General features: G+C 41.0%; 1 protein-coding gene across 1 annotated transcript in view; it reads left to right on the forward strand.

The window, feature by feature from the left end:
- Window positions 1–1100: 1100 nt before the first annotated feature.
- The window catches only part of tspan9a (tetraspanin 9a), a gene marked incomplete at its 5' end in the record, with an annotated part of 140719 nt that continues 128825 nt past the window's right edge, over window positions 1101–12994 (forward strand). The window contains one exon of the mRNA XM_083665839.1: window positions 1101–1324. The remainder of the gene's footprint in view (window positions 1325–12994) is intronic.

A 12994-nucleotide genomic window follows, 5' to 3' on the forward strand; every position in this document is an offset into this window, starting at 1 on the left:
GTGTGTGTGTGTGTGTGTGTGTGTGTGTGTGTGCGTGTGTGTGTGTTGGCTTTCTGTTTCCTCATCATACTCCCTGATTACTTTAGTCTTGTATTACACACATGAAGAGGGAAAGAACTAATGGCATGGTCTACAGGATGCATGTTTGTGAGAAAAAAACGAAATAAAGATGTTATTTATATATTCTGTTGGTGGTTTTACGTTAAATATTTTCACTTGAACTGCAATTAACAAATTAGCACAATAATGGGCCTCATGTGTATTGAGTTAACGCCATGCCTATGACTTATTGGACCCTCAAATGCCGCCCAGTGCAAAAAAAAATCCATTGTTTGAGAAATACTCCAAAATATTTCCCAGGACACAAAAGCCAGGTGTCAAAATCCACTTTTTAAGAACTAATTACACCTTAGGAGGATATGACCTGAGTCCTTTTTCATAAATCTTACTGTACAGTCGGAAACGAGGACTATTAAACTTCAACAGTTCTGTCACCAAGAGTAGCGGGTACCTAACATATATATATACTAAATAGTAACTAAATATATATATATATATGTTAGGTATCCGCTACTCTTGGTGACAGAACTGTTGAAGTTTATATATATAATTTTATTTTATAAAAATAAAAACCAATTCATAGAAAACAAAAGGTAATGACAATTGAGACAGAGAGAACAGAGGCCAGATAGAAAAGCTATTTTGAACTGGTGTCACAAGACCATGGTATTCACATGCTGCACAGAAAATAGTGTTTCAACAAGGGCCATAAGAGTTTAGTAAAACTTATTGAGACTTAACGCACTCTGATGACTTCACATAGTAAACAGTGCACTGAGGATATACCCTCGAGTCGCTGTGAACACTATTTATATATTTATATATATAACAATGGATTTTTTTGCGCTGGGCGGCATTTATATATCAATGTTATATATATATAGGGTACTTAAAATTTGACGTGCAAATATAGATGTTCCTGTCACGCCTGTAGGAGTCGGTAAGCGTCCCTACTTTCTCCGACGTGCTCATTTCCGTACCCAACGGGGGAAATCCTTAGTCACCAATTATTCAACAAGTAGTGGGACTATAACGGGCTCTAAAGCACAGCAAGACGAGATTTATGTATTGTGTTAGCAGTTTAGAAACCTTATGGACGCACAAGCCTGGAACACATTACTAAACTGCTATATCTCGCTTTGGAAGACCCGATCGAACTGACACTTTGTCCAAAGTTACTACTTGGAAGTTCCGCGGCATTGATTTTTTTTCCTGGGCTTCTGACAGCTTGCAACAAAATAACTTATTAGAAAACTTTCGCCAGGTAAGACCGCATTTATAAACTGTACATGTATAAAGTTTTGGGTCAATGAATGTATGTTTTCCTTTATATGTCAGTTTAATGTGACTGTTACTGTTACAGTTGGTGTGTTGCTGCGCTGCTTATTTCACGAGAATCCCTTTGATCTCTGAGCTTCAAACAGAAAGCATGAATAAGTGCCATAATGAGTTGAAAAATGGAGTGTACTATACTAACATATGGACAGTAATGAAATAACTGATACAAACAAAAATATAGCAAATAGCATCATACTATACACATTTCTATAGGCTACGCATAGTTGGAACTAGGTGAAACATGAACATGATGCTTTTCTTAAATACATGACATCTTGGCCAACATTTTTCACGTAATGTTATGTGATTGCACACAGATACCATGTAGTTACATACAGTAGCTACATTTATTGGTGTTATTAACTGTAATTACACTGTAATTAGCCTAGTAGTAACTATTTCAAAACCAAACTTAGCCATGTAATAAACTTCAATTGATCTGCAAAAAGAAACATTTGATCAAATCAAGCTTCATCACTGTACAGTGAAATTATGGAAATGTCCTGCATGTGTGGTGGGCAAGCATACAACAATGCCAGCTGGAACTACAGCAAGCATATTCCCGTTGAGGTATGCATAGGGGTTGTGGGTTGCTCATGCACAGACCTAAGGAATGTGAAGAATCAAAACATAAATTCAGAGCACTTTGAGAAGCAACAGCTGAGCGCCAGTAGTACTGATGTAATATGTGAGAAGCGGCATGCCTTGTCCAACAATTGTCTCCATCATCACTAGTAACGTCTCATAGCTTGAGTTCCACAGTGATGGTCTGGTCCCTGTTGAGTTTTGCAAAGGCTGTGTCTGAGAGTACAGCATTTGATTGCAGCATGAATGGTAACTAATTAGATTATAGGACTACTGTGCTGTACATTACAAGATACTGTAATTTCTGTTTCCTCAATAACTTTCTACCTTGTCAATTATGTCAACGTCTACATTTTTGGCTTCGTCCTTTATTTCCATAGGCAGTTGGCCTTGTTGTTTTACAGCTCATAAAACTGAGCCAGGAGTGGAACTGGGCTGCTGTCATGCCTTTGTGGTGCATCTAATTCCTGTGATGTATTCTCCAGATGTTATGTGCATTGCACTTTGCGTTCTTTATTTTGTTGGGAGTTGTGGGCGCAATTTTAATTATACCATTTGGGAAACAATCATAATTCCCCAGGTTGGGAAACATTGCATTGTGGTGCCATTCCAAAATATCAGTAATGACTTTGTGTTGTTTGAAGCATTTTGAATGTTTCACTTGGAGGTCTCCCCATGTACATGTAGGCTACAGTCCTCTGTATGTCATGCTTGTTCAAAGATACCACCAGGATCTTGTTCAGATTCTTGTTCTCATTCATCAGCAGATGTTCTTTTTTAAGTGTAAGTGTTCCACTACCATCCAAACAAACAAGGTCCCTTGATACCACATGAGGCAGTCAATTCTGATTCATCACACCTCCAGAGGGAAGTGTTGGGAGTCATAAGTGTGATAAAATGAACTAAAGACAATATGATTTAGTCACTATACTCTGAACAGAGGGTACACAAGACCTCATCCAAATAGAGGTCATATCTTTTGTAAGACTGTTGAGTAGAACCCTCTGCCCTTTGACCCCACATTCTTGCAGCTCCCGTCACCCAGGGTCAGTGCCCTTTTGGATCTGTAGTTGAAGAAGAGCAGGTTTTTACCAGGTTAGTCTCATTGATATCTCTTTTACAAGAGAGACCTGTCCAAAACAGCAGCACAGAAAGTTCAGATGCATTTAGAGCATACAACACAAGCATGACAGTTTAAAACATCAATTGACACATTGAGCAGCAAGAAGGTTTGGGAAAAAGAGGTGCAACTAGGTGTCAAAACATTTACACCCCCCCACTTCATTTTCCATCATACTGTTTACCCTAGCTTTAAACAAATTTAAAGAGACGAGCTCCTGTAATTTCAGGACCTTTTGAAGCTCATTCCAAGCGGAAGGGGCAGAGAACTGGAAAGCTTTTTCCCTAGCTCTGTACGGGTCTTAGGTACAGTCAACAGAACGCATTCATGTGAGCTCCGGCAATTGTTGTAATTTGACTGCTGGACAATATAGTTACACAAGTAGAATGGGAGCTCAGTATGGCCTAGTATTAAAAACATAGTAATTAATTAATCTCAGAAGAGCTAAGGAAGGCAAGCCCACTGTCATATAGATGATACAGAGATGAGTGAGGGCTTTGGAGTTAGTAACAAACCTCTGCACACCATGGTGCGCAGGGTCCAGCAAATGTAATGAGGCCACAGGGACATACATTTGCACGATATCACCAAAATAAATTATAGGCACAAATGTAGCAGTCGCTTCAAAAGAAAAACATGAGTTATTTTGAAAATTAAGCCTAAACTTTCATATCGTGTACACAATATCATTCCTAGAGGGGTGATGTGTGACTAGTTAAGCTGCTTGTGAGGATGGTGTTTTCTCCACTGCATGTAACCCAAGCTTTATACATTGTCCCTTTATCGTACATCCTTGCCTTATATTGACTACAGAGTACTAGCCATGATCCAGACAAACTACTTTTCTCCAGAACCCCTCAGCTGCTTCTCATTGTTCTGAACTCTCTTCATTGGGCTTGGTTGGTTTGCTTAATGAAGCCAATATAACTGCCATCAAAGGCCCCTTTCCACAGCCATCCTTCTCCATGACTATTTGAAATTAACAATCATACTCTGTGCCAATTTCTTCTATGATACGCTTGATAATTCCCTACAGCAGTTAGAGAAACAACAGCAGAGTACATAGCCCCACTGTGACTGTGTTTACTTCCCCCCTCTTGTCCCACACAGTCATCATAGTGACTAGCTCCCCTTTCCCTTTGCCCCTTCATGAACGTTCCCATTCTACTCCGACAGCTAGGGCTGAACTGCACTGGGCACGTCCCGTGCCACTGGCTCCACAATGGCCAAGCTGTGCTGCTGCTATATCAACATTTTTTTGTTCTCCCCTTGACCCTGCTGGCTCTGGGTCTCAGTGCCAGTCTGTCCTTTGTGTGGCCATAGCCTCAGGGCCAATCAGAATCGCAGATGGGAACAAGACTGGGCCTGTGACCGCCTGAGACATCCCTGGCCGGGAGAGCTCTGTCCAGGGGGTCCAACTCTTGACTGTGACTCCGCATCTTCCCCTGCCTTAAAGAACAGATGAGCACAGCCCACACCCATACTATCCAGACTGCTCATTTCAGTCTTGCAGACAACAAGTCCATGTTTTTTTCGGTGCTGTAGTAAGAGTGCATTTATGAAATGTGTCTCCGATATGGCCTCCAGCTATACATACACTTAAAGCCCAGCAGCACATTCTGTGCCTATATTTTGACTTGGCTATTTGACCACATACAGTTGTTTACTGTAAATTCTATTTTGGAGAGCAGGGATTCTGCATGCTTGGTTCATGTAACGGTGAAGCAGTGAAGCTCTCTTTTTAAACCGTATTTAGGTTGAAATCTCTGTGTGAACCCAGGGAATAAAGACACCCTGGAGTGTGTTGCACTTGTTTATAAATGCCTTCTTCTCTCTTCTCTCTTCTCTCTCTCTCTCTCTCTCTCTCTCTCTCTCTCTCTCTCTCTCTCTCTCTCTCTCTCTCTCTCTTCCCCTGTGCTCAACGGCAGCTTGTTTACTGAGTACGCTTACAGTGTTTCAAAAGTGTTGTGTTGTGCTACCGCCAAAAACCTCCCACCCCAGCTCTGTAGCTCAGATTATTTCAGATTTGGCAAGGCTTTTGAAGGAGCTACTGAACAATGATACAGTATTGTGTGTCAGAAGGCAAGTTGAAACCTGACTAGGCTGAGCCTGGTTGATATCTCACTTGGTTGCTAGGATTTTGCTCCATTGTTCAGCTCTGTGTATTCAGTAGACAATGCCAGATACAGTGTGGCTATTGCCTTTACAGTATCACCTATAAAGGTTAATCCAAAAAAGACGTGACTGCTTGCTTGGTAGTCTTGGTACTTGGTACTCCACGAGTCACACTCACTCACTTGCACTGCAACCTCAGAGAGTTGTAATGTCAGGCTTGTTGGCATTTATGGGGGAGGATTTCCTGACAGTGAATGTAGCCAGTGAAAATTCCCTTTGTCTATGTTGGCAGGCCTTGTCTGAGAATGGCCTCTGGCTTTTTGATCTGTTATTTGAGACAAGAGCTGCCCACTGCTGCTGGATAAAAAGGGAGTTTTATGAGGCACCTATCAGTATCTCACTGCTGAGCACAGCTAGCCATGTGGTAACTCTTTATCATAATCTCAGTGGTGGCTTTGCTTTTTCAGGGGGAATTATTGTGTTTTTAATGAACATGTGTGTTTTAATGAAGCTGATCACTCCAACAACAATGATAGTTGTCTAGAAGGCCATTATCTAAGGCAAGGTTGAATTGCTTGCATCATTTCTAGTCCCTTTTTTACAATTTATAGAATATGGTTTAGGGAGATGGAAAGAGAGAATATAATGAAACCCCAAATAGAGCCTGGAAGATGAAGAGGCCTTGGGGGTGTAGTTGTAGTAATATCTGTGGACCTTCATTTAGCACAGTCAGGCATAAGGGCATGTTTCTTTGTATAGCCTCTTGGAGCTAAGAACTGTACTATATAATATAATCCTGTGCATAATCTATTAGTTTAAGTGTTTGACACGACCAGAGTCTGACCCTTGCAGAATGAGGTGTTGATGAGGCATTACAACTATAATGATTCACTCTATAACCTCTATCATTAACAGTGTTTAAAGACAGAGTGTTTAAATATGGAAATCATTTCTGTTTCATTGTCTGGCCTGCAGATTTGATAGGCTAGTAGTGTTTGATGACTTGGCTCATGGCAGTCTGACAGAGGCTGGGCCAGGGGTTGGGTGAATCCGTCACACCCTCAACGCCCTCTTGATCATGAAGTGAGAGTTTCACTGGCTATAAACAGGTTTGAAATGATGGAATTTCTGAGAAGTACAGTACCTCAGAATATGCAGTGCTTCCTGTACTCCTTTGACATCCCATATGGCTCTTCTGACATTACTGTATTTGATACCATGCTTTAGTCCCAATTTAGTTGTAAGTACATCTGGAGGCAATAGCAAAGCCATTCGTGGATCATTTAATTTGCCTTCCAATCACAGTGATTCCCCTCTGTATTGCATTACTGCTAGTTGAACACAAGCTAAAGTCATACTTGATCCTCTGCTCCTCTGGCATTTTACTGACACTCACAATCTGGTGAATAGATGCTCTGATTATGGTGCTCTAAAGATGCAGTCATTTCAGTGCTTTGGTTACTGTAATATTACGATGCATTGAGTAGATGTCTGCCTGATTTGGGTTAGGGTTACACTGATAGCTTCTCCATAAATGGTTGTCCTTGTATGACCCCTAAAATAGATATTACATAGATGTACTGAATGTCCTCCCCTGGGGATTCATACTGGGAGTATCAATAACACTCCGGACTCAAACAACTTGGTATGTGAATCCTCCTGTTCCTGTTTCCTGTCTCATTGTGTGTGAGAGGGTGTGTGTGTGTGTGTGTGTGTGTGTGTGTGTGTGTGTGTGTGAGAGAGAGAGAGAGAGAGAGCATGTGTGTTTGCATAAGAGATGAGATATTTAAAGCTCTAATATCATTTGAGTGACACTGTGTTTATCTAAGAAACGCAGTCTGAGGCTGCCGCCAGTCAGTGTCAGCAGATCCATTCAGGAGGTTACTGAGCTAGCACTTCCTCTGTGGGCTGGAGCCTATGACCTCATGGACAGGAAGTGTTCACTGGGCAGCTGAGCGACTAAGAACATATTGATAAAACACATAGTGATATTGTTGGTTTTGGTTTTAGATAAGTCATGTTTTGGCAAGTTAGGGATCTATTCTAATTTCCTTGTGCACCACCTTACGAGATCTGTGCTTTAATCTCCATGTTCCCTGCGAGCTAGAGGGGCTGCATTAATACCAGCAATACTACTGGCAGGGTTCAAAATTGCATCTTTTGCTATCAGTATTTTTTGGTAACATTGCTCATCTCAATGTAACATTGCTCATGTCATGGCCATTTGTTGAAGTGACACTGAAAACAATAAATAAAACATATATGTAGCAGTAATGCAATATAAGCACCATGGACAGTGGTCATGAATGATTGATTGATAACATTATGGACGATTTTTCTTTTTTACAAGCATATACAGTACATCTTTCTGTGCCTGCGGTGTAGATAAGTTCATTGAAACCGATGCGATCCTAATGTTTATTGAAATGATAGAGTAGACATGTTGCACTGCTTTGAAGATCCCCCTCAAACACAATTAATCCCCATATTAGAAGTTTCACATGGCAAACTCGGCGCATTATTCTTCACTGTTCAATTCCACTCCAAAGCAGGTGGTCTATGGCAGAGAACAGGCTATTAACTTGTTATTGAAAGCCTAATGATAATGATGAGATTCCTGTTTTTGTATTTTACTATCCAGAAGGACTGCCTTCAAAATAAAGGTTTTATAGGTATAGGACATAGGAATTATTCAGACAAATCTATCTTGAATTGGACTCTCTTGATTTCTCTTGGCCACCAGAGGGGTGGGATTTTGAGGCAGACAGTGTGATATTCCAAGTACGTAAAGTGCGCCTATTTAGTGAGATACGCACCTTTTCAAAATGGGAATACCAAATCTGGGAAAGTGCGGAGCCAGAAGTGAGTAAAAAGGAAATCAGAACATACCCCTTATTTCTCTTCAGCTATTTATGTTTTCCTCATTAACAGACACAGATGTTGGATTTCATCCATTCACATGAGCTGTTCAGTTTGTTTCAATGTGTTTTGCATTCTTTGCCCTCCACTAACCTGCTAATAAGATTAGAGGCAGTTTCAGAGTGGATAGTCTGCAGGAAATTTGACTGAAAGACAGGATTAATTCCATTAATTCATTTTTTAAATGTTTTATGAAGGACAGCATCCTCCATTGTACAGTGTCCACATCACTGTGATTTTTGTCCACAGAAAGTAGTGCCTCCTATTGACTGTAACCAAGCAGTAACCTTGATTTCCGAGGTGATCTCCCATCCAAGTACTGTACCAGCCAGGCCCAGCCCTGCTGAGCTTGCAGTGGTGACCACCAGAGCGATTTAGCTGCTGACAGACTTGAAAATATAAAGGCTAATTTAGCATTTCAGTTCCTCTCTTAAATGGGATGACACATGGTAAACATTCCAGACATGTATTTCAATGGCCATTTCAATATGTGTTTTTCAGAAGGATGTCAGAGTTTTATTGTGTTGTGCTTACACACACAACTAAACCAAGTAAACCATTTTCTGCAACTGCAAACTATATTGAATGGATATTTGGACTGTAAAATAGAAGAAAAATAATGGTCAGCATTTCTTAGATAAATGCATACAAATTCTTGAATATGAATGCTATTTCAAGGTTTTTTGATTGAAAGCAGTGGGCCAGGGTGATGATCTTGAATAGAAGCTTGCTGCTGCACATTGTTGGTGGAAATTAGTTTCTCCAGTCAAGCCTGCAGACCAATATATCCACCATTGCATAAACCCTAGCACCATGTGCTATTATCACTCAAACTAAGAGGCAAATTGTCAGGTTGTTTTGGAGAATGGAAATGGTTAGTGAACATTACAACACAGTGGGGATTAAAAATATAAAATCTGACATTGTTAAATTCTCCTTGGATCGTAGCAGAAAGGAATACATTCTCTCGGCGCCATGGTTTTTATTGATCGTTTTTTTCTGTTTACCATGTGAGGTCCTTATCCTTGGTCTAGGTGCTGCATGGCCTCTCCTCCCCTGAGGAGAAGAGACAGGCTGGCTGACCTATTAACCCCTTCCCCCCCTTTATTGTGTCAGTCAATGCACCACTTGTGGGTGGCAGTGGGAGGTTGTTTTAGTTGTCTTAAACACACAGTCACATATCCTGAGTGGTTCCATTTAACCTGTAAATCAGGCCTAACCCACGCATGCACACATGCTATGAAGCACAGAGCCTAGCCTTAGCCTATTCCTAGCTTGCAAGAAGGGTCTGGTAGAGCCAAGCTTAAACACAGTAGCTAAATAAGACACCAACAAACTGTCTGAATACACCCATTGTCTGGTCTGGGGCACTTGGTGAAGTAGGTCTGATCCTATTTTAAGTCATTAGGAAGTAGTGGCTATCCTTTCCCGTAAGGAGAGGAGCAATGGCAAACACAGGCCAGGGAAGATGCCAGTGGTTTCTGCCCAAGCTGTGAGAATCCAGAGACCAGAGAGTTTTCACAGAGGCGTTTCCATGAGTATTGTTCTTCTTTTAGACTTAGAGTGTGGTTTAGAATGATGTGCCATGTGCAGGGCTGACCACAGTATAGAATCAGAGTGACACACACACACACACACACACACACACACACACACACACACACACACACACACACACACACACACACACAGAGCTGACTAAAGCCCCAGTACAGCTGTGGGAGTGAGACTGGGATTGTTGGATCAACAGATGCAGCATGTGTGGGATGGGATCTGCCACAGTCTGGCTCCCTGGACACTGCATGTAATGTTTTGGTATAGTAAGTGGACCCAGATAAAATGAAGTAAATTAATGCTTACAACAGCAAAAAAAACACACACATACAGTACAGCCTATTGCAGTTCTGGCCAGAGTTTTGTGTTATTTTATTTGATCCGTAGCTGTTGATTAGGAAATCCCCTCTCACTGCAGAGGCATGTCATGGGGCTGCTGGTGGGCATGACTAATTGCATATCAGAGGTAGCTTCATTTCCATCATGACTGCGTTGCCTTTTGAAAGATGATAATTAGTGTTTACCCTGCAATTTTAGATTGTTTTCACGGCTAGACTGGTACACATAAAAGGGTCACTTTAATATATCCCTAAGCATCTAGGGCCTCCATGGCAATTATGGGCTCTTTTCAATAAATCAATGTCAGTTGTTAGTGGATATTAATAACTAAAAAGCAATTAAACTAGAGATGTTTCTTATCTTCAGTACGTGAGAAGAAAGTATGTTCCATCTTCGTGAAAGGAATATTCAAAGCTGGTGATGTCGACTAAAGCAGAAAATGTTTCAAATGGCAAGATATAGCCTATATGGTACTGTATAGATTGCCAATGGAAAGTGTTATGAAAAAAGCATACTATATGAACAGACCTTTTCTTAATGGAATCAATGTATTAATCTACTCAGGGTTGATTTACTACTATTACCCAATAGAAGCAAATAGGATCAAAGGTGTACTTATGCTGTACGTACTGTAAAAAGGCACAGTATGATGTTAATTGGAGGCCAAACACCACACAATGGCCCTCTTGTCTAACACAGTTCCCAATGATGACTGAGGTTGGTTGAGTTTATGGCTTTTTGGAACAGTGAAGCCTTTTGGTAGCGTCATAGTCCAGGTCGAAATGGGAAGTCATGTGGTTCATTATTGATGTAGTGTAATTGACACTTCTGGCTTCACTGTTCTTCATGGGTAATCAAACTATTCATATTGACAGCTATTCAACTTGTGATTCTGCTTAAGTATGAATGGTCTTAGTAACAAATAATCGAGGTCTTAACTCATAAAGGTTCTCTCAGTGCATGCTACATTTAATGTACAGTTGTTTCTGGTGAAGTGAACCTTATCCAAGTTGATATTTGGGATCATGCGGCTTGTGTCAATTGTCTTTTATTCTCAAGTGAGGCCTAACTAACTCCATATGAAAGCCCACCTCCCCCTCCCTCCCTCCCTCCCTCCCTCCCTCCTCATATCTACCCTGTTTAAAACTTTCCAGAAGCTCTAATACATGTCCAAGAAAATCAGGAATCAAAAAGATTTTCATTAGCTGTGGTTGAATAGAGTTAACTCTCTCAGTTGATTGCCAGTAAGTGGGGAAAACAGCTGGGAAAAGGTACTGTGGGCTAGAACTGCAACTAACAATTATTCTGTTATCGATTAATCTGTAGATTATGTTATCGATTAATCGATTAGTCTAAGCGATTAATTTACACAAAAAACCTGCTTTTGAATGCAACGATATCGATATATACCTTTTCCAAATGCATTCAAGTGGGTAGTTGTAATGCCATCATTCAGTGGTCACATACTTTATTTTATATTCATATCCATGTATCATAAATATGCAAATCGACAAATTTGCTAAGTCGAATTGTTGCAGCCCTACTGTGGGAAGTGATCTGTCACTGTGCGTGTGTGTGTGTGTGTGTGTGTGTGTGTGTGTGTGTGTGTGTGTGTGTGTGTGTGTGTGTGTGTGTGTCTGGGGCAGGCTGTGGCAACCAGTACAGCCCAGCCACTCTATCATTCTCAGGACTGGGGCAGGACACACACACACACACACATACACACACACACACACGCACGCACGCACGCATGCACGCACACACACACACACACACACACACACACACACACACACACAAGGTCTGCAATTGTTTATTGATATGAGTCCATGGAAAATACAATTTCTGTTTTATTTAATTGGTAATTTCTGTTTTATGTTTAGTAATGTGATATATGAGGTCATACACTTGTAAATAGTTCTGGTAAAAGGGGAAAACTTTCTTCCAGATAATTTTAACAAGCATATTTTATTTTATTTTAACTGTTACAAAGTCTATGTAGCTTCTGTGCAACTTTGTGATTGGGCGCAACACTGCCTTAAGTGTTTTTTAATTGATCTGATATTTTCTCCATACCGTTAATGTGCAAATGTCTTTCTATTGAGTGGTTGAGGTGATGATATGTGATCAGTGATGTCATTGTGAGTGGTGGGATGCTGGGTTAGAGAGAGATGTTGAATGGTGCCCAATACAAGGCCTGGTGGTTGGTGGGAGTGGTGAAATGTTAGAACAGCCCAGTGGAATGCAGAGTTGGGTTCCAGAGTGACAGGTCCGTTGTTCAGCTGTTGTGTGTACTGTGCTCCTGTGTTTCAATATCCACACTACCGCATACCACTCATGCATGGCCAATCCTTTGCTTCATTCTACACTCACCAAACACTTTATTAGGAACACCTGTACACCTTCTCATGGTGGAGGTGGTGTAATGGTGTGGGGAATGTTTTCTTGGCAAACTTGGGGTCTGTTAATACCAATCAATCATTGTTTGAATGCCACAGCCTATTTGAGTATTGTTGCTGACCATGTGCATCCCTTCCTGGCCACAATTTACCCATCTTCTAATGGCTACTTCCAGCATGATAATGCACCATGTCACAAAGCAAAAGTCATCTCAAACTGGTTTCATGAACATGACAATGAGTTCAGTGTTCTTCAGTGGCCTTCCAAGATCTGAATTCAATAGAACTCTTTTGGAATGTGGTAGAACGGGAGATTCACAGCTTGAAAGTGCACCTGAAAAATCTGCAGGAATTGCGTGATGCAATCATGTCATCATGGACCAGAATACTCAAAGGAATGTTTCCAACATCTTGTGAAATCAATGCCACGAAGAATTGAGGCTGTTTTGAGAGCAAAGGGAAGTGTTCCTAATAAAGTGTTCAAAGAGTGTATGTGCTGTGCTAGCTAGTGTGCACAATGGAACAGCCTGTGAGTGCCCATACCCACCCAATCATTGGCATCTTG

This window comes from Argentina silus, assembly GCF_951799395.1.
Source record: "Argentina silus genome assembly, chromosome: 3".
Taxonomy (NCBI): Eukaryota; Metazoa; Chordata; class Actinopteri; order Argentiniformes; family Argentinidae; genus Argentina; species Argentina silus.